At 46.8% G+C, this 24678-nt stretch overlaps 2 pseudogenes across 2 annotated transcripts; both read right to left on the reverse strand.

Annotated features, from left to right (window-relative positions):
* Window positions 1-8763: 8763 nt before the first annotated feature.
* LOC105547907 lies at window positions 8764-22409 on the reverse strand (annotated as a pseudogene). The gene is made up of 5 exons (XR_001007308.1): window positions 22225-22409; window positions 16296-16335; window positions 15307-15491; window positions 14401-14557; window positions 8764-9267 (listed from the first exon to the last, which is right to left on the reverse strand). The product of XR_001007308.1 is annotated as an uncharacterized LOC105547907 (transcript).
* On the reverse strand, window positions 16505-20975 carry LOC105547906 (annotated as a pseudogene). Its single transcript, XR_001007307.1, has 2 exons — window positions 20761-20975; window positions 16505-17766 (listed from the first exon to the last, which is right to left on the reverse strand). The product of XR_001007307.1 is annotated as a putative T-cell leukemia/lymphoma protein 6 (transcript).
* Window positions 22410-24678: the final 2269 nt, after the last annotated feature.

The following is a 24678-nucleotide window of genomic DNA, read 5'->3' on the forward strand; positions in this document are numbered from 1 at the left end:
GGAGGAGGGGGGAAATAAAAGCAACCTGCAGCAGGGGCTAGGCAGGGACGAAGCCAAAGAGCAGTGGGGTGAGGAACCTGGCCTGGGTCTCCTGGAGGGGCGGGGGCTGGACTGGGAGCTGCTGGGGGCAAAAGGGCAGCTCCCGGGGAAAGAGCTGCCCAGGCTTCAGCCCAGGCCTCTGCAAGGAATTTGGCTCCTAAGACCTATTCCACCTCCCTTCCACTGGTCCCAGTCCCTCCTCAGCCTCCTCTCTGAGCTCCCCCTGCCCAATTTTCTGGCAGGTGATTCCCCTCCTTTGCTCCTTGCGACCCCCTGCCAACCATCCTGCCCCAGATCCTGAGCTGGCATGCACGACCCTGGTCTCTCCCACCCTGTGGCCATTCCTGTAACAGGACTCCGTGTCAGGGACCCTTCTTTGAGCTTAGAGCTTAGAGGCATGGGGGCGGGGGCGTGTAACCTCTGTGGACTCTAGCCCCTGGAGGTATCTGGTGAAGGCGCATCCTGCATAAATCAAGCTCCCTCTCCTTAGAAAATAAACTAGGGCCCTATCAGCATCTGAGATCAGGATCAGATAAAGCCGACAGAAACAAGGTCACGGGAGGCCACATGGCCACCTGGCCAGCCCATCCTTGGCCACGGGACCCAGAGTGCCCACTTGGCCTGGTCGTCTTATTTGCTCGACTTTGTCAAGAGGCCACAGAAGCTCAAGAACATAGCAAGGTCCGTTCTATAAGCACCCTGGGCCGCTCCTAAATGCACCATGAATAGGAACCTTTTCCTTTTGAAATCCACACGCATGATTCTTCTAGTTCAAGTGAAAATTAGTATTGAGATGACGCCATTCTGCTGGGGAGATGTGAAAATGATTTCTGGACAGTCCTGATCCAGTGTAAGTGGCAGGTAGGATAACCACTTATGAAGAACTCACTGGGCAGCTTCTGTGGAGGTCTGAGCCTTGTTTTCACAGCAATTCCACCTCCTTCCCCAGTGTTTTTCCAAGAAACCAACACTTGGGCTGGGACTGGAGTAGGCCAGGAAGACAAGGGACATCACAGTCTCATATAATGTGATGTGGAATCACGTTATATGTGGAATCACGTACGTATGTCACCTTTGCCGCATTCTATTGGTCAGGGGTAGGTCCTACCCTTACTCAAGGTTATGAATACTAGGAGGCAGGGATCATGGGGACACCTGGTCTCCTGGGCCCCCCGTAGCCTGTTTGCTGTAAGTACCTACCCTATGGGACTCCTCTGAGGATCCGATGAGGCTATATGTAAAGTGTTAAAGCCTGACACATAGTTAACACTTGAAATACCCTGGTCGATAGTTATGTTCTCAGATGAGTTCCCTCTCCCAAGCAGAATCCATCAGTTCTACCCTTGTAACCCCAATGCAATTACTATTTCTCTCTATCACTTTCTATTGCAAACATATATATTGATATTCTCAACCTCATTCCCTGATGGGCAGGTGTGTGGCTGTCAGTGGGTTTGAAGGTAAAGGTTGCTTAATATGTGGGGAGCCCCTATGCCATGTCAGGCATTTTTCATAGGGTATCTCACTGACATCTCCCAACAACTCCATAACTAGAGACTGTCACCCCCATTTCATAGATGAAGCATCAGAGGCTTGAGGGGCTTAGTAACCTGAACGAAGTGGGTAGCAGAGGAAGGATATGGACCCAGCTGTTCCTGGTTCTAACATGCATGCTGCTTGTTGTCTGCCTTGGCCAAGTTTGGCTCATTACATGGAAGAGGCAGAACCTGGAGCAGGGAGATCCACAGTGGCTACTGAAGAAATGGTGGTGGGCTCTGAAGGTGCAGACAGAGAACACCTTCCCATGAGTGGGTGGTCAGAAGGCAAGTAGAGGTCTCCATAGGCAGAAAGAAATAACTATCAGTTAGCCTCGAGGTGGAAAATTGATTGCTTCACCGATCACCCTCCTTGGCCAGGTCTCCCACTCCTCAACCCTTGGACCTGCTCTGAAAAAAGCCTCAGAGCTGCAGGTGAGAACAGTTTGGTCCCTGGTCCTTCAGCTGGCCTTTGTCCATGTCATGTCTGAGATAAGGCTATGTCTTCTGGCCAAGTTGTCCATCTCTGGTACCTGTGACCTGAAGGATTCACTCTTGGGGGTAGGTGCCACCAAAGTCTTTGAGAAGCACTTTGATCTCTCCAGAATGTCTCCCGGGATTGCCTGGTACTGACAGTGCACTCATGCCTGGGCGCAATGCTCTCCTCTTCCAGCAGAGGGAACCCTTCACAAGCCCCAAGCCGCCGGGGACCCGCTTGCTGGAAGGATTCCGGACCACAAACAAGGAGGCACTGTGCAGGGATTGGAAGGCTGGGTAAGAGTCACTGATACCTCTGCACAGTTCTGTTCAGCTCCTCCTCGGTACTGGGCCAAAATGGCAGGGCAGACAAGATGTCAAAGGCAGACAGTCTAGACAGAGCGTGGTATAGATGGAACTGGCAAAGTTATCCCACCAAGGAAGCAGCATGAGTAGACCTGGACGAGAGGTAATTCAGGGTGTGTCTGGCGATCAGGAATAATGAGGATTATCCAGGCTCATACGATAAAGAATAAGAATGTGGTGGTGGTGGGGTGGTGGGGGCAGGGGTGGTGCTGATGCTCCATTGTAAGGATCAAACACGCCAGTGCCAGCAGCTGGTTTTGAATGAGGAGCAATGAATGTTTGAGACAAGGAGTGACATAAGTATGCACTTAATGTTTGAACTAATGATAAAACCAAAGAGTGGCTTAGTAATCAAGTAGATCGTGACTACTAGAGAAAAGACTGGATGGAGACTCTGCAGATAATAACAAAACAAGAACGTCCAGAGCAAACTTGCAAAGTGGTAAAAGAAACTCAAGCCAACCATGGAACTGAAGAATGGGGGTTTAGGAAAGTTTTGCTCATTTCAAGGTGAAAATGTGCACTATTTTCTTCTAAAGGTTTTATTTAGATTCATTTGTCCATGTTGATATCCAATTAACTTAATGCCATTTATTTAAAAGACTACCCGTTCTCCTACTGTACTGTATCATCACTTCTGTCACAAATCTGGGAATATTCATGTCTGAGTCTGTTTCTGGACACTTTTCTATTCCACTAGTCTGTTTGTCTCTCCTGTTGATACCACATTGCTAATTACTATAGCTTTAAAATAGGTCTTTATATCTTATAGTAAGATTCTGTTTCTCTGGAGAACCCTAATACAGCTATTCGCTTCCCTTTACATACGCATATGCATTTTAAAATCAGCTTGTTAATCCTTCCCACCTCCAAAAGCCTGCTAAGATTGATGGGGATTGTGTTGAATCTATAGGTCTATTTGAAGAGAATTAACACCTCCACCATATTAAGCCTTACAATCCGAAGCAATTGCATAGTGTATCCTTCCATATTTTGGGTTGTCTTTCATTGTTCTCTCTGATTTTATTAAATTAGCTCTTAAGTATTTGATTGATGCCATTTTAGACGTCATTTTAAATTCTGTATTATGTTTGTTGCTGTTATAAAAAAATGCAACTGGTTTGTGTACATTGACACTATATCCAAGACCTAGATAAATTGACTTAACTCTAATAGTTTATCCATTCTTTGAGGAAATGTCTTAGCCATTGTTATCTTCAACTATTCCTGTCTCATCCTTTCTTCTCTTTCCCTCTCTTTCAGTAACTCCAACTACACATTGTCAGACCCTTTAAACTGTGTGCCATGCTCTCTATGTTCTGTCCTGTTTTGTTTCCCCTTTTTTCCCTCTCTGAGCTTCAATTTTGATGTTTTCTATTGGTTTATCTTCCAGTTCATGAATGCTGACATCTGCTATATCCAATCTGCTCTCAATTGATTTCTTTGCTGCAAATATTATGTTTATTAGTTCCAGGATGCCCACTTGATGCTTTTTTTGAAAGATAAAACTTTATCTGATAATCTCTACACTTTTAATCATTTTGTCCATCATTCTATTTCTTTGGACATAATTATAGTTAAAGTTCTTGTCTAGTAACTCCGGTTTACTGGTGGGCCTCCTTCTATTGTCTGCTTTTTCTCTTGGTTTTTAGTTAAATGGTCTTTTCTCTTGAGTAATATATAAAGGAATGCCAAATTATTTTGTACAAAAGCACTGGAAAGGCTCTAGTGTTTTCCCCCCAAGTACAGTTAACCCTATTCTCTGCTAGGCAGACAGAGTGAACTATTAAACAGTTTAATCCCCATAGGGACTGAACTGAGTCAGGGTTAAGTTGCAGTTTGGAAAAGAATCAGTCTATGTGGCCAGGCACAGTGGCTCACTTTGTAATCCCAGCACTTTGGGATGCCAAGGTGGGTGGATCGCTTGAGCTCAGGAGTTTGAGACCAGCCTGGGCAACAGTGAGACCCCCATCTCTACAAAAACAAAAAATACAAAAAGTAGCTGGGTGTGATGGTGCATGCCTGTAGCCCCAGCTACTTGGGAGGCTGAGGTGGGAGGATCACTTGAACCCCGGAGGGCAAGGCTGCAGTGAGTCAAGATCGAGCCACTGCACTTCAGCCTGGGTGACAGAGTGAGACTCTATTTAATAAAAAAAAAAAAAAGCCTATCTACCTCTAGTTTGCCCTGTTCTTAGAGTATGACCTTCAATCAAGAGGCTGATAGGTCTTTGTCTCAGCACCGTGAACAAAAGTTCTCTGGAAAGGATATTGGAGGAAAGAGACTTTATATTCCAGTGAATAGTTTGCACACCAGGGAGATGCAGCCTTCAGTGTAAAACAAGATGTGTTCCAGAGAACAAAGGGAGGCTTAGGGTTCTGTAGCAAAAGTTTCCACCCAGGTTCCCAATCAGGTCCATTTATGCAACTGAGAGATTCAGACTCAGGTAGTTCCAATTAGTTGGTACAGCTGAGCCTTGATTGGTCAAGGCAGGTGGGCTCTGACTGGTTGGTTTAGACGTGCTCTGAAAGTCCTCAAGTCGAACAGAGGTGTTGGATTTCTGAGAACTCAGAGTACCTATGTAATTTCTAGTTAGCAGATGGCTGCTTGGCTCTATTTTACATTTAGGCCCCATTAGCCACTAAGGATCTTTCTTGAAAGATTGGCTCTTTCGGGTTCACATTTGCTCATGACACTAGGAGACTGCAGGAAATTATTTTGCTTTTGGGGGTTTGGCTTTGCTCTTCAGCATCCTGCCCTGAACTGCTTCAAATTGTAAAAAGCCTGGGGTTAGAGGGTACTGGCCACACATCTGAGATTCCCTGAAGTCTCCACATTTGTCCAGCTGCACAAAGACTCATGGCTAATGTTCTCAGGAAAGCGCAGCTGCAGATGCCTGACAGCAGGGGTCAGTTCACCTGCTCTCCAGCGTTTTCTGCTCCCACCAAGTTGTTCTCAGGAACTCCACCCCTTGGTGAGCCTTTGTCTTCTCAGGAGACCACAGGGAGCCTGGGCAACATGGTCAGACCCATTCTACAAAAAATACAAAAAGTACCCGGGTGTGGTGGCACGTGCCTGTGGTCCCAGCTACTTGGGGGCTGAGGTGGGAGGATCACTGGAGCCTGAGAGGTCCAGGCTGCAGTGAGCTATGATTGTGCCACTGCATTCCTGCCTGGGTGACAGAAAGAGACCTTGCCTCAAAAAAAAAAAAAAAAAAAAAACCCACAGGAAATTCCACTCTACTTTCCTGAGGTCTTCAACTTAGCCTGTTAGCCTCTCACATCACACAGCTTCACAGTTCAGCATGTCTCAAGGAGGAAGCTGGCTGGATGCTTGAGGCCCCTCAGGCCTTTAATTTGATTACTCCACAGCAGCCCCCAACTGGACTCAGCACGAATTTCAGTCCTTAGCCTGTGCCCAGAAGTATCAACTGACAGCAAGGGAAAGGCATCTGCAGATGCTCACCTCTGAGCTGTCCTCCCTTCTCCAGAATTTTACTTCCTCTGGCCCTTGTTGCTTCCATAGCTCCCCGACGGTTTGGAAAATACAATCTTTATTTTTATCTAGATTTTCCATAGCGTGGCTGTAGTGTTACCAGAAAGGGGTCCCAATCCAGACCTCAAGAGAAGGTTCTTGGACCTCATGCAAGAATTTGGGGCAAGTCCATAGGGTAAAGTGAAAGCCGTAAATACAGAATGGCTACTCCATAGGCAGGGCTGCTGGTTGGCTATTTTCATGGTTATTTCTTGATTATATGCTAAACAAGGGGTGCATTATTCTTGAGTTTTCCAGGAAAGAAGTGGACAATTGGACCGGAGGGCTCCTCCCCTTTAGACATATAGGGTAACTTCCTGATGTGTCCATGTCATTGTAAACTGTCATGGTGCTGGTGGGAGTGTCTTTTATCATGCTACTATATTATAATTAGTGAATAATCAGCAGTGAGGACGACTAGAGATCACTTTTGTCACCATCTTGCTTTTGGTGAGTTTTGACTGGCTTTTTTTTTTTTTTTATCACAACCTGTTTTATCAGCAAGGTCTTTGTGACCTGTATCCTGTGCTGACCTCCTATCTCATCCTGTGACTTAGAATGCCTAAGCTCATGGGAATGCAGTCCAGTAAGGTCTCAGTCTTATTTTACTCAGCCCTTATTCAAAATGGAGTCACTCTGGTTCAAACGCCTCTGAAAGTAGCATTGGCCTGTTGCAAACCACTTCATCTTACCCTAAGAGAGGGAGAGCTTTTTTTTTTTCTTTTTTTTTTTTTAAGGTAGAAGGAATTAAATTATGTCTTTGTGCTGATGGAATTGAAGCAGGAGAGAATGGCAAGGTATAAACTGAAGGCAAGCACAGTGGTGAGAGCCCAAGGGGATGACTTGGCTTGAAGGAAGGAGGGACTCTTCTTCCAGTGTAACTGAAAGGAACAAGGAGAATCAGCTCAGAGGCAAGTAAGGGTTTTAGGTTTGGGGGCAAGAAGAGGAAATTCCCTTCCTCCACCTTTCACAACATGAAATTACAAATGGTTATTTTGTAATTTTCTAAGACCTAACCTTGGAAAATAAACATATGAAAATATTAAGAACATGTTTATGACCTTCGATAGGGATGACCTTCTGAAAGATGATGCACAAAGCAAAAGTATGACATTTTTTTTTTTTTTTTTTTGAAATGGAGTTTCGTTCTTGTTGCCCAGGCTGGAGTGCAATGACACGATCTCTGTTCACCACAACCTCCGCCTCCCAGGTTAAGCAATTCTCCTGTCTCAGCCTCCCGAGTAGCTGGGACTACAGGCGTGTGCCACCACACCCGGCTAATTTTCTATTTTTAGTAGAGACAGGGTTTCTCCATGTTGGTCAGGTTGGTCTCAAACTCCTGACCTCAGGTGATCTGCCTGCCTCGGCCTCCCAAAGTGCTGGGATTACAGGCATGTGCCACCGAAAAGTATGACTTCTTATGACAATACATGAATTTTCAAAAGTGACCAGAGTAAGAGAAGATAGTAACAATATATAGCAAAGTATTAGTTTCCAGTATATGTAATGAACTCTTACAGATCAGTAAGTAAAGGGAATAACCCATTGGAAAAATAGGGAACAGCTAGAATTCACAGAAAAGGAGATGAAAACGGCCAGTTGCTGTATGAGAAGACGCTCCGTCTCACAAGTAATCAAGAAAATGCAAATTTTAAAAGTGAGATACATTTTTAAAATCTATAGTAGTGCCAAACAAAAGCACTTGGCAATATCAAATGTTGGCAAGTGACGTCATTTGCCTTATTGACCAGGTCCCTTCTTCACAGGAGCTGGTGAGGGAGAACCAGGCTCTTCCTCTCGTGGCCACCCTGGCCCGTCAGTTTCCACGGAACTAGCACACCAGGCTGGGCAGGCCAGCGCAAGTTTCTTTACTGAAAGTTGGGTCCGTTTCAAAAGGACAATTTGGACACAGAATAGACAAATGTTAGAGTTTGAGAGTTTTCCCTTGAGTTTTGCAAGACAAAACATCTAGTAACTTCAGTATTCACCCGGAAAAATTCTCCAGTGGCCTCTCCCTCCGGCCCTTTCTCCTGCCTGCCTTCAGGGTCACCCCTTGTCTCATAGGCTTTAGTTTTTCAGGTCTCCTTCTTGGATAGATTCTATCCTGCCCACAGGTGAGCCCTCTCTTCCCATGCCAAGTTTCCACCTAACCTTGGTCTGGAGCAGGTGCAGGCTTCGGCCAGGTGGAAGCTGCTGGGTGGGTGCTGCCTAGCCTTGGATGCTTGGGTAAGGAGAAGCAGGGTGAAATTAGGGTGATGGGCTCCAGCCTGTTGGCCAAGGTTGAGCCTGGCTTCTCTCATTCAAGTTTCCTCATTGGCAAGAACTATAAGCCTGCCAGTTCTTTTATTAACAGATCTATAAAGTTGGCACCTCTCCCAAGGGCAGACCTTTTCTCCCCCATAGGACAAGACAGTCTAAAACCAAATTGAGGAAACAACACTTTCTCCGTTAGCACGGGCTTGTCCTGCCCTTGCAAACTTTGGTCTCATTATTGTCAGAGGGGCTTTTGATTTCTCCCCAGCTCCACTGACAGGGGGTGGGGAGAGCTGGATTTATCCTTCATAGCTGAGCTTTGTTGGAAGAGGACCAAGGAATAAATTCATTCAGCCCAGCCATTCTTTCTCCTTCCCCATATAAATGGAGAAAGACGGTTCCTACAATGCAATAGTATTTTCCATTTGCAAATGAGTTAGGAAGCCAGGGGCACATAGCATCAAGCCTATGGCAGGAACTCTTGCCTCCCTTTCAGTCAGAATAATTGTCTCCCACCTTTTCTTCAGACTTCCGTTATCACATCAGCCTCACTCTGACTTGGCTTACAGCATGTAGGTTTATATTGCCTGGATCCTATTTCAGGCTTTCTATCTCTGTCTCCACTGGACTCTGGCTCCCAAATGAAAAGGGGACCTGGAATATTTGGAAGTGAAATGGGAGAGTTCCCTGACCCCTGTCCCATGACGTGTGACAGGGGCATAGCTCTTATGTTCAGCCACCACATCCTCAAACCCCTTACCACAGGGGGAGCACGCAGATGGGCAGGTGCAGGAGCCAGGGTGAGCACTTTTTGGGCTCCGGCCCCACAGTAGCATCTATGGGTGGGTGTCTATGACTCCCAGAGTCCAAGTGGGCACATGTTACAGTGTTCTGTTAGCCTTGCTGTCCGTGGATTACTTAAGTGTTAGACAGTTCAGTGGACCCTCTAGGTATCTAGGTCTTTGTCCAGTGTCCAGGAAGAATCAGGTCACACATAAACTTGAAGGATGAATGCAGGGGGTTCATTGAGTGGTGGAGGTAGCTCTCAGCAGGATGGATGGGGAGCTGGAAGGGGGATGGAGTGGGAAGATGATCTTCCCCTGGAGTTTGGCTGTCTAGTGGCTAATCTCCTCTCCCACTGCCCCCAGCCAAATTCCTCTCAACATTCAGATGTTCCTTTTCTTCTCTCTACTGTGCCATTCTGCCATTCTTCTGCTCTTCTGTTTGTCTCCTCATCTGCTTCTGGAGCCTGGGGTCTGGGGTTTATACAGGTATAGGATAGGGGACATGGTGGGCCAAAAGGCAACTTTTGGGCATGAAAACTGGAGTGCCTCTTCCCATTTAGGGCCGCAGGTTTCCAGGTTTGAGGGTAAGGCCTTTGCCAGGGAACCACCCTCTTCTACCCAGTATTTCTGGGTCTCCTGTCTGTATCAAAAGCATATAGGGTTTGATGGTGAACAGCCCCAAATCCAAAGGTTAGTTTTACCCCTCACTAGTTGTGTGACTTTGACCTTATAATTTAACCTTTTTGAACTTCCTACTCCTCACCTGTAACACAAAGATACTATCTACCTTACTATGTTGTTGTAAGAAATGTAATATTTATAAAGTCCCTGGCACATGGCAGATCATCAATGATAATTGATAATCAGTTGGGGGACAGAGACCATTTCTTATTCATCTCTATGTCCTCAGCATCAAACCAGTGCCAGAAACATTGGAAGGGCCCAGAGAGTATTTGTTGGATTGAAATATCCTTTAGTCAAATGGTTTCCTGAGTCAACATGAACCCAGAGGTGTGCTGAAAATATAATTCATTCTGACTCCCTTCCTGCCAACTCCTCATAGAAAATGTACTCAGGAATGAAAGTGTTCACAGCAAAACAAAGGCCCTGGGTATTGAGAGTCTGCAGTGAAATAGAGAGGTCTGAGGGGTCAGGAGAAACAAAGCATCAGTCCACACAGACGGTCCCCCGGGGTCTCTGTAATTATCATGTCTTGTTTTGCAGGTCTGCTGTGTGACTGGTCTATTTAGGTTAGCAGAGTTGCCGAGGTGAGAGGTGCGCTCTGATTGGCCATGGAGGCTGCCCTTGTGTGCCTGGAGCTTTTCCTGACCGTGGTACAAAGCTTCCTTATGCAGTGCATGAAGATCCACCTGCATCTTCCCTCTGCTGCCTCTCCCTCTGGCTCTTTGGGCTGTGGTTTTAAATGGTTCTTCATTTAATCCATCAGAATGACTCAGAAGGAAGCAATTGTTTGTAAATGGGTCACTCCCTCAAGCATGGTGGCAGCCTTCTTATGATGAAGAAATTGGGTCTTTGCAAATATTAAGTATCTAACTGAAGGGTGAGGGGAGAGAGGCCCGCATGTGTTACGAGCTCTCCATGGAAACTGGGCAGTGTTCCTATCTTTGTTTTAGAGATGAAGAACCAAGGCTCTGAAAGCAACCATCAGGATGGGCACGGTGGCTCACACCTGTAATCCCAGCACTTTGGGAGGATGAGGTGGGTGGATCGCTTGAGCCCAGGAGTTTGAGACCGGCCTGGGCAACATGGCGAAATCCCATCTCTACAAAAGGTAAAAAATTAGCTGGATATCATGGCGCACACCCCACAGTCACAGCTACTCAGGAGGCTGAAGTGGGATGATCTCTTGAGTTCGGGAGGTTGAGACTGCATTGAGCCATGATCATGCCACTGCACTCCAGCCTAAGAGACAGAATGAGACCTTGTCTCAAAAAAAAAAAAAAAAGTGACCATCACTTAGCCAAGATCACAGAGGTAGCTAGTGGAGGAGCTGGAATCTGAACTTCAGCATGTTTGATTCCAAGGTTCAAACTCTCTTCTACTACACCACAGGTACCTGGTGGACACTGCAAACCCTGTTCACTGATTGACAGAAGTCAGGGTGGTACTCATGAGCTGGGGACATATGCCCCAGTAACTCAGCAAGCCTCTCAAGTTACATTGCCAAATACTAATGACTCATCTAATCCACACAGAGCATCTGGGGCCCAGCTCCAAGCTACTCCATAACAACAGAGGGCACCATCTTATTTATACTCAGGCCCTGTAGGATCCAACTTGTCTAGGAGATATTCTGGGGATGAAATGGAGGGGACCTCACTACACAACTCTAATAAATAGAACCAAGGCCATGGTTGCTTGAATATCTGAGGTCCCAGGGATGCCAGCCAACATGCCTGGCTTTCTGGGGTTGGGAGAGGAAGTAACCCACCTCTCCCTACTCTCTGTAAATACAGATATTATGAGGACCCTCCCATCCTTAGAAACAAGCCTGCCCACCACCATCTTTTCATGATGGTCAATATAGTATGTGGGTTAAAAACACAGATTCTGGAGCCAGACTGCCTGGGTTCAAATCTCAGCTCTGGTATTTACTAGCCATGTGAATTCCAGCAAGTAACTCACCTGTCAAAAGGTATAATGAAAAGACTACATACTTCATATAGTTGTAAGGCATTTATTAAATGAGCTGAAATGTGCTAAGTTCTTAGAACAGTGCCTGGCACATTCTAACTGCCTTAGGTATTGTTATTGTTGAGCATTGTGCTAGCTCTCCAGCCTTCCCTTCGAAGCCAGACTTCTCAGAAAAGTCTAGGGGCACTAACCCTCAAGCCTGATTCCTGATACAGACCATCTCATAATCTTGTTTCTGCCAACCTGCCCACAGCCTCCACTGAAATTGCTCTCTTAAAGGGCCCCAGGCGCCTCCTTCCTGAAGGTGGTGGATGATCAGTTCCTTTAGCAGAAGTCATCCCAGTAACTGTGCTGCTGCCACACCACGGCCCTTTCCACCTTCTCAACCCTCTGGTTTTCCTTTGGTGTCCGTGCCTTGACACTGGCAATTCTCACCTTTTGACATACCAAAGTTTAAAATGTTAGGCGGAATTAAAATTAACCATCATCCATCTCCTAAAAGCTTTCCCCCTAAACTTCTTTTCCTTTTTTAGACAGGGTCTCACTCTGTCAGCCAGGCTGGAGTACAATGGTGCCATCATAGCTCACTAAAGCCTCAACCTCCTGGGCTCAAGCAATCCTCCCATCTCTGCCTCCCGAGTGGCTGTGACTACAGGTGCATGCCACTGCACATGGCCCGCGCCAGACTTCTGGTAACAGCATGTATTTTGTCCCCACCATTCACCTTTCTCATCAGAGAGATCTGGTAAATGAGGCTTCACTGAACACACAGAGCCCAAGATGTGATTGTTTAACAACCATCCATCTTTATCCACCAAACTAGATTCCCTAGTGTCCAGGGAAAAGGTTGTTCCCATTTTCCTTATGCTGTAGGGACCTGCTATGGGAGGCGGACACGCATAGGGGCAAGGCAGAAGCAATGAACAGCCACTGGCTGGTCTCACTGGGTTATAAAGTGTGTTAGCCGGGCTCTCTGGGCAAAAATCAAAGGTCTCAACTCAGATCTTATGCAGATGTCCAACATACAGCCAAGTCCATGATCCTGTGACCTGCCAGGTTCATCATCCATCCCTTCTCCTTCCCAGTGTCTAGAACCATTCATCTCCCTGCATCCTCAGCCCTGAACCAGCACTGAGTCCAATTCTACCCTGATTTAGAGAAGAGGAGTGGATTAAAAACCTAGCTTAGAATTCAGCAACTCCAGCCTGTCTGCTGGCCATACTAGTGTTCGAAGTCCCCACTTCAAAACTAGGGTTCAAGTCCCCACACTCTAGTCGCTCCATCAAAGATTTGCCTTAATACCAACAGTTCAGGGAGAATTTTCTGCCCCCAACCCCCAACATACACACACCCCTACACACAATGCATGCATACATGTACACACACTCACTCATCCTTTGCAAACACCAGAGGCCTGCATCTGGTTCAGAGCTGTGCCCCAGGCCTCGAGTCCTGACAACAGTCTCTCTGATGCTCAATAGGTAGACACGGACCATGTCATCTTGGGGTTTACAGTAGGCCTGGCACATACCAGGTGCCTGAGAAATGTCAGAAGAGCCAAATTCTTGCTCCCTCATGCCTGCTGCCAGAAAAGTCATAAGGAACAGGATAAAGAGTATGTCCTTGGGGATGAGACAGCCTAGCTTGGATTTGGGTTCTGGCACTTCGTTGGCTTTGGGATGGTGAACACATTCCTCAACCCCTTTGCACCTCGGTTTCCTCAAGGTTGCGAGGATTAGCAACGACATACGGAAATGTGTGCTGTAAAAATGCCTGCCTGGGTTTGATCTTGAGAAATGGTGCTATGAAAACAGAATATTATAACTCCCCTCCCCTTTCAGAGGGGAAATAAATCAGAAATATACATTTTTCTTCAGGAAAAGAAGTACCTGTAATGAAAATAAACTATGAAGAAATTACCGTACCTTTGTTTATCCAGTGCAGAAACGCTGCCTCTGCTCTGAAATATTTGTAAGGCCTTCTGGGTTATAAAGTGTGTTAGCTGGACTCTCTGGGCAAAAATCAAAGGTCTCAATTCCGAGCTTTCTTCTGAGTTTTCACCCTCCCTAAGCTACCTGATGCTCAAGGTCCAGAAATGCAAGAGATTGCTCAGCTGTGCACTCCATCTTTGCCTCTTTATAAAATACAAATCAGGCTGGGAGTGATCGCTCACACCCGTAGTCTCAGCACCTTGGGAGGCCAAGACAGAAGGATCGCTTGAGCTCAGGAATTTGAGACCAGCCTGTGCGATATAGTGGGATCCCATCTCTACAAAAATAAATAAATAAATAAATAAAATATGAATCAGAACCCTATATTCTGTGCAGACTCCTAGCTTTGTGAAGCACATTTTATATGACTCCAAGAAGCCATAAAACCTGGCAAGTGTAGGAGTTTGCTGAATGTTACACATTTACTCACTCGAGATATACATGTACAGAATTTAGTTTTGTTTGGGATTTTTTAAAAAATGTTCTCTCCCTCTGTCCTCCTCCTTCTCTGGTTGTTCCCCAGCACTGTGAATAACTCCAGGAGCCTTTAGTGTTTGAGGCGGCAGCTTCCTGTGCTGATTCTCCCTGTTGGAGGGAGGTGTAACAAGTTTCTATTGATAAAAGTGCTTTGGACAATTTCAGAAACTAAAATTCATCTCAAAACAAAATAGTAGCGATTGTTACTGCTGTCATTATTGTCAAGTCCTCGTACATCAGCTTTCCCCCAGACAGTGGTAGTCACCCACTTGCTAAGATACCAAATTTACCTCTTCTTGGAATCTCCCTCCTTCTGCCTTCTGTCACCTTTCATTTCTTCAATAAATATTCCTCGGGCTCCCACTTTGTGCCGGCATGGTCCTGGATGCAGCAGATCCACAGGTGAATGAGACAGGCACGTGCCTCCCTGCTTCATCCATGTCCTTTCTAGTGGGGTGGCAGATGATGCACGAAACCAACTGATGTTACCTAGATGGCAATAAAAGTGTTATGGCACTGTAATGGGCTGGAGGGATGGAGGAGGGTACCGTGTCAGACCACAGGGCCAAGGAAGACCCCTCGGAAGAGAGTATTTAGGCAGAGAGCCAGCTGCATGATCTGGCAGAGGGGGCACAGACTCCCAGGAGACAGAAAGCATGAAGGTCCAAGAGCAGAACAAGCCTGGAGTGTTTGAGAAACAGAAAGGCCGGTATGAGGAGGGGAGGGGGATCTTAGATGAGGTTAGGAGGTAAGGACAGGCAGCAGGTCACACAGGGCTGCAGGCCGAGGTTTCATTCCAAGGGCTGTGAGAAACCAAGGAGAGCAGATTAAAAAGATCTGTCTTGTGGCTCCACAGAGAAGGCACTGCACGATTTGAGAGCAGAAGCCAAGACCACTCGGGAGGCTGTTGTGAAAGTCCCAGTAAGAGATGAGGTGGCATGGACTGGAATGGGGGAGACAGAGGTGAGAAGGCGCTGGAGGCAGGATCTATTTCAGAGCTGATAGGACTCGACAGTGGGTTGAGGTGGGTGTGAAGGAAAGAGAGGAAGGAAAACAGGCCCTCTGCCTCCCCAGTACGCGCTTCGCCAGCCTTTCTGACTAGCCAAGACCCTGCCCCAGCTCCCACCTCCACCCAAGCACCACCCTGATTTCCCTCCTCACAGGCTACGTGTTCCAGAGCCCCCCTCCTCTCTCACCTGCACTCTCACCTCCCCAGCTTCTGTTGTAACTCCAAGAAGGAGGAGGGAAAAAAAGGACGTGACTGGCATCTGCAATGGCAGCTGCTCTTGGCCCAGTGTGAATGTGTCTGGGATGTAAATCTGTTGTCTCTCTGGATAAAACAGGAAACAATTACTCATGCAGATGAAAAACTTTTATTCCCCTCCTTGACAGCTAACATCTCAAGGAGCCTTTACTATGTCAGTCCTCAGTTGAGATAGAAGCAAATATTTAACATCTATAGTCTCTGGGATAATGTAAGGCAGCTCCTGGTTTAATAATGAGCTTCTGATTTTTGGCAGGACCAAGGAGATACAAGGCAGGGAGAGGAGGAAGGCAAAGAACAGCGAGAGAGGTTCTAGGGAAGCGCACCTGAGAATTGCATGTGAAAATTATTTGAAAGTGGAGGAAGTCGATATGGTACTGGGTACTGGTCTAGTTACTGAGATGATACAGGGGCTCCTGGGAAAGATGAGCCCTTAGACAGCACCTGGGCAGGGGACAGGGACCAGAACTGGAAATTACAGCCCTGGGTTCCAAGCTGGGGCTTATTTCATTCAATCATTCACTCATTTAACAAATCTTCATTGAGCATCCACAATGTGCCAAGCCCTGAGTAGATTTTACTTTAGGTACTGGCAGGAGTGGGAGGGGATTAACAAGTAAACAGAAAAATTACGATGCAGAATAAGCATTAGAAGAAACCAGCACAGATTTGGATGCTGCTAAAAGAGCCCAAAGAAATTGCATCTAAGCAGAGGCCTTAGGAGGAGGTGGGCAAAGGCAGAAGAGATGGAATTCCAGGCAGACGGAACAGCATATGCAAAGGCAGAAAGGCAAGAGGTGCTCAGCAGGCCCAGGGAGTTGCTAAGAGCTCAGTGTAGCTGCAAAGTGGATTGTAAAGTGTGGAAGGCAGCTTCTAAAATAGCTCTCAAGTTCTTCACCTCCTGCAGTTTATCCTTTGCACAGTCCTTGAATGTAGGTATGACTTGTGCCTTGCTTCTAACCTGTAGAAAACAGGACAAAGGTGGCCAGGCACAGTGGCTCACACCTGTAATCTCAGCACTTTGGGAGGCCGAGGTGGGTGGATCACGAGGTCAGGAGATTGAGTACATCCTGGCTAACACGTGAAACCCCGTCTCTACTAAAAATACAAAAAGTGCTGGGTGTGGTGTTTGTTTATTTATTTATTTATTTATTTTTCAACTGAAAAAGCTTAGTAGCCCAGCCCTGTGGTTATCCACTAACTCCAAAGTTATCAACTAGTGCTTAGCTAGTTACGGGCTTATAAACACCAGAATTCTAGCTCAGCTCCAGCAAAGATTAGTCAACAGCTGGCAAAGAGAAATACAGACAGGGGGACAAGAGCCAGAGAACACCAGAGACAAGAGCGAGGCTGATTGGGAAGCCAGAGCTGCGAAGCCAGACAGCCAGCAGCCTCTTTCCAACCCTATTCCTCCACTACATCGTCACTCAGGTTTCTCTTTTCTTCGCTGTTTTCCTGGCTCACTTGAATCAATTTACAGGTGACTCCATACACCTGTCTGCCTCTGCACTTCCGAACCCAGTGGGGTCTTCATCCCTATCCAAAGGAGGCTGGAGAGTGAGGATTGCTCATCCAACTCTGGCTGAGGGCAGCTTCTGGAACAAAGAGGCTGCTTAGAACACGCCCATGGAAAGAAGTCGAATTGAAGCCATTGGAATTCCCCGCTTGTTGATGCTGGAGTGAAGCAGAGACATTCCATTCCGTAAGGCCCATTTTGTAGATGGGGAACTGAGGTTAGAAAACATGTCCCTTGAGCCCTGTTTTTAATGATGACAAAGAGACAGTGGTGTGTAGTACAAAAGGCCTTGAACCACAGATGCAGAGATCTGGGCTCTACTTGTACCTCTGTCAGGGACGCCCTGGTTGACTACAGACAAGCCACTTATTCTCTGAATTTAGGAGAAAATCAGAAATTGCTGATTCATCACTCATTCAGCAAACATTTCTGGAGCCTCTTTGATGTGTCAGGCCTGGGGATAACTATTGAAATATGTGGGCTCCAAACTGTAGCCAGATCACATCATGGAAGTCGGGTTTGGCCCTGCGGCCACGTGTCCACATGGCTTTCGGTCACGTTTTCTCACTTGCTGTGTCTTCTTCACATATGTGTAAATGAGAGGAAAGAAGGCCTGTTTTTCAGGCTGCTATGCAGATTGAATAGTAACATAGGATGGTGCAAAGAGCAGCCCTGGCCTGCAGAGGCTCTCAAGCGGTAGACAGCGTTGGTCAACGGACTGCTGCAAAGAACCAGCAACAGGCAGGACACTCAGTAGACCAGGGTCCACTCTGGAAACACTTCGTGCAAGCCACACACCTCTGGAAACTTAGCAGGAAGGCTTAATTTGAAACACTTGTGGTCATACTTCAGGATGTCACTTGTAATTTCCATGATCTGTAAAAAGGTGAACTTTCACACACATTTAATAGCTTCATTCTAACATCTCAGGTACCCCATAAACACGTCACTCTGCACCCACAAAAACTAAAAATAAAAAATTTTAAGTTGTTTTATGATATAAAAATAGCTTGAATCTAATCAAAACTATAGACAAAATCATGAGTTTGATATTCTGGTAACTTTTTGGAAATACAGAAATGCATATTCATCATTGCAATTCTCTATCTTTGCAGCAGTTATAGCCTATCAGGAAAAATTCCGAGAAATAGAAAAGCATTATAGATGGGATGAAATCATTAACAAGAGGTAGATGATGAAAATTTCCAAATGAGGGGCATGAGTAGTAGGGGTGACCTCGGCTTCCAAAGGGGTCTCTGGCCATAGAGTGAGGCGGGAGATTCCAGGTGAGCCCAGACAGGAGCAAGGAGGGGGTTGGGCTTGTGACCAGAGCTCGAGTCTGGGAAGGGCCTCCACTGGCCACCCTGAGCACGATGAAGGTGTGGTACAATACCCAGCAGGGGCCTCAGCACGTGCAGACATGGGCCATCACCCCCTCCTGAGCTTCGAGCCCCCAGGGAGGCAGGCAGGAAGTGGTGTTTGCAGAGAGCTTTCAGCTGAGTGCCCAGCAGATGCCCTTTGTGCAGATGGTACATTTCCCAGGAGATCTCTCTCTGTGCCCTGCCCTCCAGCCCCACCCCTGGTACCAGGGAGGGCCACACCAGGGCAGGATCCAGCAGGACAGCAAGAAGCCAGCTCCCTGCCTGCCTGACTACAATACAAGGTGCCTGTGGCTCTCAGACTGTGCAGTAGTGGAGCAGTGGAGCTGCAGCCAGCCAGAACCCGGTTCAAAGTTCAACTCTGCCTCTTACTAGCTGGCTGACCTGGGCACTTCCTTCCTTTTCTGGCCCCTGTCTCCTTCTCTGTAAAACTGAACATGAATACCTGTCTCATTGGACATTGCATCCACCCGATATTTACTGGGCATCAGTTATGAGTTAGGCACTGTTCCTGCTGTGAGATCCCAACGACACCCGGGGAGATCAATCATCATACTCAATAGAGCTTTCATTTATCACGTGCGTGCTTCCTCTATACCAGACCCTGGATGAAATGGTTTACAGCTAGTATCTCGTTTAATCTTCACCAAAACCCAAGCAGAGGTCGAATCATCCCATTTAACAGTTCAGAAAAAGAAGGCTCAGGAGGTGAAACAAGCTGCCCAAAGAGTTTCAGCTTAGCACAGCACAGCTGGGATGGAACCAAGGCCTGTGGGACACCAGCTGCCTCCCAGTACCTCTCAAGGAGTCCACACCTGGGACATTCTGGGGAAATGCCTGGCATTAGCCAAGGTCCTTGATCCCCTTCCCACACTGCGTTGCACACAGGATGGGGCACACTAAGTGTCCATACCCAGTCAGGAGTGACTGGTGGAGGGTAGAACAGCATAACCAGGCATTCCACCTCACATCAGGGGTCCTGCCCCTAAATCTCAGTGGGACCTCAGCCAAGTGGCTCCCCATCTGGGCCTGGGCAATGAAGAGATGACAGTTGATAAAGATCTTTTGGAGAGTTCTCTGAGCACTGATCAAATATAGAGTCACCATTTGGATCAGAGGGAGCTCGTGTTTCTGGCCTTGGATGCTGGCCTGCCACTCTCTAGCTTTGTGACCTTGGGTAAGTGACTTAACCTCTCTAAGCCTCGATCCAACTCAATTTTCCTGTCTGTATTCTAGGGATAGTAATAATGCCTTCCTCATAGAGCTCAGAGGTTAAAGGAGATGATAGAGGCAAAGTGCCAGAGCAGGGTGCCAGGCCCCAGCGGGGTGCAATGACGTGCTGTGATCATATGAAGAGTGGGTATGGTGGCAACCCCATATCCCTGCATCCTCCTGGCCCCAAGCATGGGAGGCAACACCCAGTAAACCTGTGGAATTGAGTTGAATCTACCAACCCCAGATAAGAACCCATGTGCAGTGACATGAACCCACTTGTAAAGACCTCATAGGAAAAAAATATGCTTTGTCCACAGTCCAGGATGGGAGGTCCAGTGGGGGCTTTATTGAGCAGGGCAGAACCTATTTTCTTTTTTCTCTTTTTATTGTTTTTTTTTTCTTTTTTTTTTTTTGAGACGGAGTCTTGCTCTGTCACCCAGGCTGGAGTGAAGTGGCGCGATCTCGGCTCGCTGTAAGCTCTGCCTCCCGGGTTCACGCCATTCTCCTGCCTCAGGAGAATGTTAGCCAGGATGGTCTCGATCTCCTGACCTTGTGATCCCCCCGCCTCTGCCTCCCAAAAGGCTGGGATCACAGGCATGAGCCACCACGCCCGGCCCAGAGTCTATTTTCTTTCCCTCCATGCTAGAGTCAAGCCCATGTAGGGAGCTCCAAATGCCATGCCTTTCCCTAGCTGGTGACTATTGTTATGCCGAACCCCTGTCTACTCCAATGGGGATGGCAGCAAGTTCGAGAGGCTGAAGAAGGGACCCAGGACTGGTGAAGGAGATGCGGAGTTTTACTGGGGCTTACATGCAGGGGAGAGCATCTAGCAGTGGCAGGCTGGGCAGGAGAGCCACACAACTTGCAAAAAGCATGCAGCGTATATAGCGTCTTCACTTAGCACCCTCCCCCAACAGCCTCCATCTGGCAACATTTACTTAACCCAGAACAAGGGGCCTTGATCCCCTGTACTGTCTGTGTTGCACAGGACTGGACAGGAGCTCAGATGTTCCTCATAGATAAGGAATCAGAATGAATCTCCAGGTTGGCCACTCCCAGATTCATCAGCTCAGAACTCCAAACCACATTCACCTGCACCTGCCACAAGGGTCATTCTCAGGGGATGCTTAAGTGATTGCTATCAGGTGTGTTCACCGTAAGCGGCTTTTGCGGAAATCGCCTGCCGGGACTGGATGAGCAGGGCCATCATAGGAGAAGGTCCCCCAGGGTCAGAAGAGCCTGGTGATCTCAAGCACATCAGCTCTCCAGGCCTCACCTTCCCCATGCATCCATCCAGGGACCTCTTCCTCTGTGTCACTCTGGGCTCCATCCTCTTGGTGCATTTGGAGTCAGATGAGACCTTGGTTCAAATCCTTGGCTGGAGGGATGCAAGATGCACATGGAAGGAGAACCAATTCATCCTGTGCAGGCTCTTCTAGAGCAGCTGGTCCCCTGCCGAACTGTCTAGCTGACCCTAGGCACCAGGGCAAGCCCAGCCAAGGTGGGCCAAGCCAGGCCCCGACTGGCAGAAACACTCAGCTGACTTGAGACACGTGGGCGACAGTAAGTGCTCGCTACATGTCGGTGTGGCTTGTCACGGAGCAATAGCTCACCGGTGCAACCAAGAGGCAGCAGGGCGGTGCGTACATTAAGCAAACAGTCGTCCAGCTGCCAAGGAACATTTCATATAGGAAGGCAGTATACAAAGGCAGGAAGCCTTGACAGCACCTGCAGTTTACCAGCAGGGTAGTTGTGAGGCCTGGTGCTGTGGGGGTCCTTCTACCACGAGAGAAGCCAGCCTGGGGACAGAGGACGGAGGAGACCCTGTTCCCCACTTGTCCCCTCGTGTGCTCCCACATGGCACAGATATTTGATGCTCAGAGCTGTGCCAGGCATCTTACAAAGGTGAAGGAAAGGAAAACTGTATAAATGGGGATGCTAGCTCAGTGCCCTGACCTGATGAACCAGTGCTGGAAGCTTCTGTTCAGGTATAAAAATAAGTGCTTCTTATTTCAGCTACACTGGCGGGCTGTCTTTTGCCTGCTGCTGAAACTCCTATCCGATGCACAGCGGCTGCCTGGTCCCTGCAACTCCCTGATTTCTGCAAGACCAGGCCAGACACCAAGAACCTCCCATTCTGTCCCCATGCCAGAGGTCTGTGCCTAGTTGGTGCACTTCTGAATGCAATTAAAAAGCTTGTTTGAGGCCAGGTGCCATGACTCATGCCTGTAATCCCCACACTATGGGTGGCCGAAGCAGGTGGATCACTTGGTCAGGAGTTCAAGACCAGCCTGGCCAACATGGTGAAACCCCGTCTCTACTAAAAATACAAAAATTAGCCTGGTGTGGTGGTGTGTACCTGTAATCCCAGCTACTTGGGAGGCTGAGGCAGAAGAATCACTTGAACCCAGGAGGCGAAGGCTGCAGTGAGCCGAGATCATGCCACTGCACTCTAGCCTGAGTGACAGAGTAAGACTCAGTCTCAAAAAAAAAAAAAAAAAACATTGTTTGGTGCTCAGCCCAAGTGTGGGACATTTTGTTTCTATTTTATTTTTTTCTCAATTGATTCTTTATGAAAAGTTCTTAACCTGCTCTGCCTTTTAAAACACTCTGTGTCACCCCTGCAAACAGCACAATCCAACAAGGTGCTGGTATTATTTCAAATTGCTGTCCACTTAAGATTAAAGTCCAAAAAGAAAGAGAGAAAATAAATAATCACAAGGCATGAAACTGACCACACCACTGCTGTCCCCTCTTTGGCTCCACACACACTCTCAGACTTCCTGTTTCTGATTGCAGGCGTGTAGCTGGAAGGTAAACCGAGATAGTATGAAAACAGGTGGAACCGGCTGCAAAAAGAGCACTGGGGCAGGAAACCTGGATCCTGTGCTGCTCGGATGGACTTGGCTGTGTGACCTTGGACTTGGCCACCCACTCTCTGTGCTTCGGTTTTCTACTGTGTTCAGGGCAATCTCACTAAGTCCTTTTCCCACTCTGCTCCTCTGTGAATTGAGTGAGGATCTTTCTCTTTAATTTCAGCCTCCATCTTGTAAACCAAAAAGTATCTGAGACAGGTCTCAATCGATTTAGAGATTTGTTGTGCCAAGGTTAAGGACATGCCTGGAAGTGTAAAAAAAAAAAAAAAAAACCACGAAATTACAGCAACAGTCTCTAGTCTGTGCCTTTCTCCAAAGATGATTTTGAGGGCTTTGATATTTAAAATGGAAAAGCAGGCTGGAGGGGAGAAAGGCAGGGTATGGTCACATGACTGAATCCCCATGTTACAAAGGAAAAGGAGCAGGTAGGGGATAGTCAATTATGTATTTGTCTCATGCTCAGCAAATCAGCAGTTTACGTAAGATAAGGTGAACATAGAGTAGCTACCTGTGGAGCTATTTAACCTTTTATTTGTAGCGATCTACTTAGGTGCCAAAGGAAAGGCAGCTTCTTGCATGACTCAGCTTTCAGCTTTTTTTTTTTTTTTTGCCTTTTTGGCATAGTGAATTGGGTTCCCAAGTTTTAATTTTCCTTTCAGAATCTGCAGCTGCAACCATGTCCCATGAGTGTGGTAAGGCTTAGGGTGTTTTTGGAGATGAGCAGGCCCGAGTTTTAATCCAACTATGATGCCCAAATGCTAAGTTAATGTTGGACAAATATTTAACCAACCTGATCTTCAGTTTGTCGTCAGTGAATGGGGAATAATAATAATAATAATAATACCTTCTTTTGATAATTAGAGACAATGCATATGAGATATAAGCACACAGCAGATGTTCCATGGCTGGTAAATATTCTCCCTCTTCTTCTTTGTGTAGTTGTCTGCTTGCTGTGTGTCTATGGAAGTCAGATGAGCATTTGCCCAGAGGCTGGGTAGATGGAGCCCACAAGCTCATAGGAATAAAATAACTAGAATGGAAACAGAAACTTAGGTGTTCCATATGTTGTAACTCATTTTTGGCTGGAAATTATAGAGACTTCGGTTGGGAGTGTCATTAGATACTTGGAAAGGATGGGCAATGATTAGCACAGGTGGCTGGAGATGAACTCCCTGAACCGGCCCTGACATCTTGTTAGAGACAGAAAAGCTCACATAGGTGTGAGCCTAGAATTTCAGTTAATATGCATTTATTCCGTATCTTGTCATCACAGAGTTGAGTTTTGCAGTCTGCTAAGAAGAGCAAAGAACTTCCCAGTAATATTGAAAGGTAATAGTCCTAAGGACCTTGAAAAGCTACATTTGTTAGGGAGTTTATTGTAGAATAGCACGCTTATTCAGTAAAAGTGGAAAATTACCTTTGTGATTGATTTCACCGGACAGCACTAGTGATCACCCATCATGACTTCCACTTTCGCTTTCAGTCACCTCCACCTGTTGTGCATCTGGCAAAAACAGGAAAATGGCTAATGATTTCTTTCCCCAGATGAGTATTTGTTTTTTATATAAGAATAATGTGACCAGACACGGTGGCTCACGCCTGTTGCGTGAAGTCAAGGACCCCGAACGGAGGCCAAATTAATACTTTTATAATTTCTTACACCTGTCTTTACTGTAATCTCTGAACATAAATTGTGAAGATTTCATGGACACTTATCACTTCCCCAATGAATATCCTTGTGATTGCCTATGCCTGTCTTTACTTTAACCTCTTAATCCTGTCTTCTTCTTTGTAAGCTGAGGAGGATGAATGTCACCTCAGGACCCTGTGATGATTGTGTCAACTGCACAGATCGTTTGTAGAGCATGTATGTTTGAACAATATGAAATCTGGGTATCTTAAAAAAAAAGAACAGGATAACAGTGATGTTTAGGTAACACGAGAGGTAACTTTGAACTGGCTGCTGGTGAGCTGGACGGAACAGAGCTATATTTCTCCTCTTTCAAAAGCAAATAGGAGAAATATTGCTGAATTCTTCTTCTCAGCAAGGAACATCCCTGAGAAAGAGAATGCGCCCTGAAGGTAGGCTTATAGACGGCCCCTTTTAAGGCGTCCGTCTTTTATGGTTAAAGCCGAAGGGATGAAATAAGCCTCGGTCTCCTGTAGCGCTCCCAGGCTTATTAGGTGGAGGAAAATTCCCGCCTAATCAATTTTGGTCAGAGGTTGTCTGCTCTCAAACCCTGTTTCCTGATAAGATGTTATCAATGACAATGCGTGCCCGAAACTTCATTAGCAATTTTAATTTCACCTCATCCAGT

The sequence above is a fragment of the Mandrillus leucophaeus genome, unplaced genomic scaffold, assembly GCF_000951045.1.
Source record: "Mandrillus leucophaeus isolate KB7577 unplaced genomic scaffold, Mleu.le_1.0 Scaffold4, whole genome shotgun sequence".
NCBI classification, from domain to species: domain Eukaryota; kingdom Metazoa; phylum Chordata; class Mammalia; order Primates; family Cercopithecidae; genus Mandrillus; species Mandrillus leucophaeus.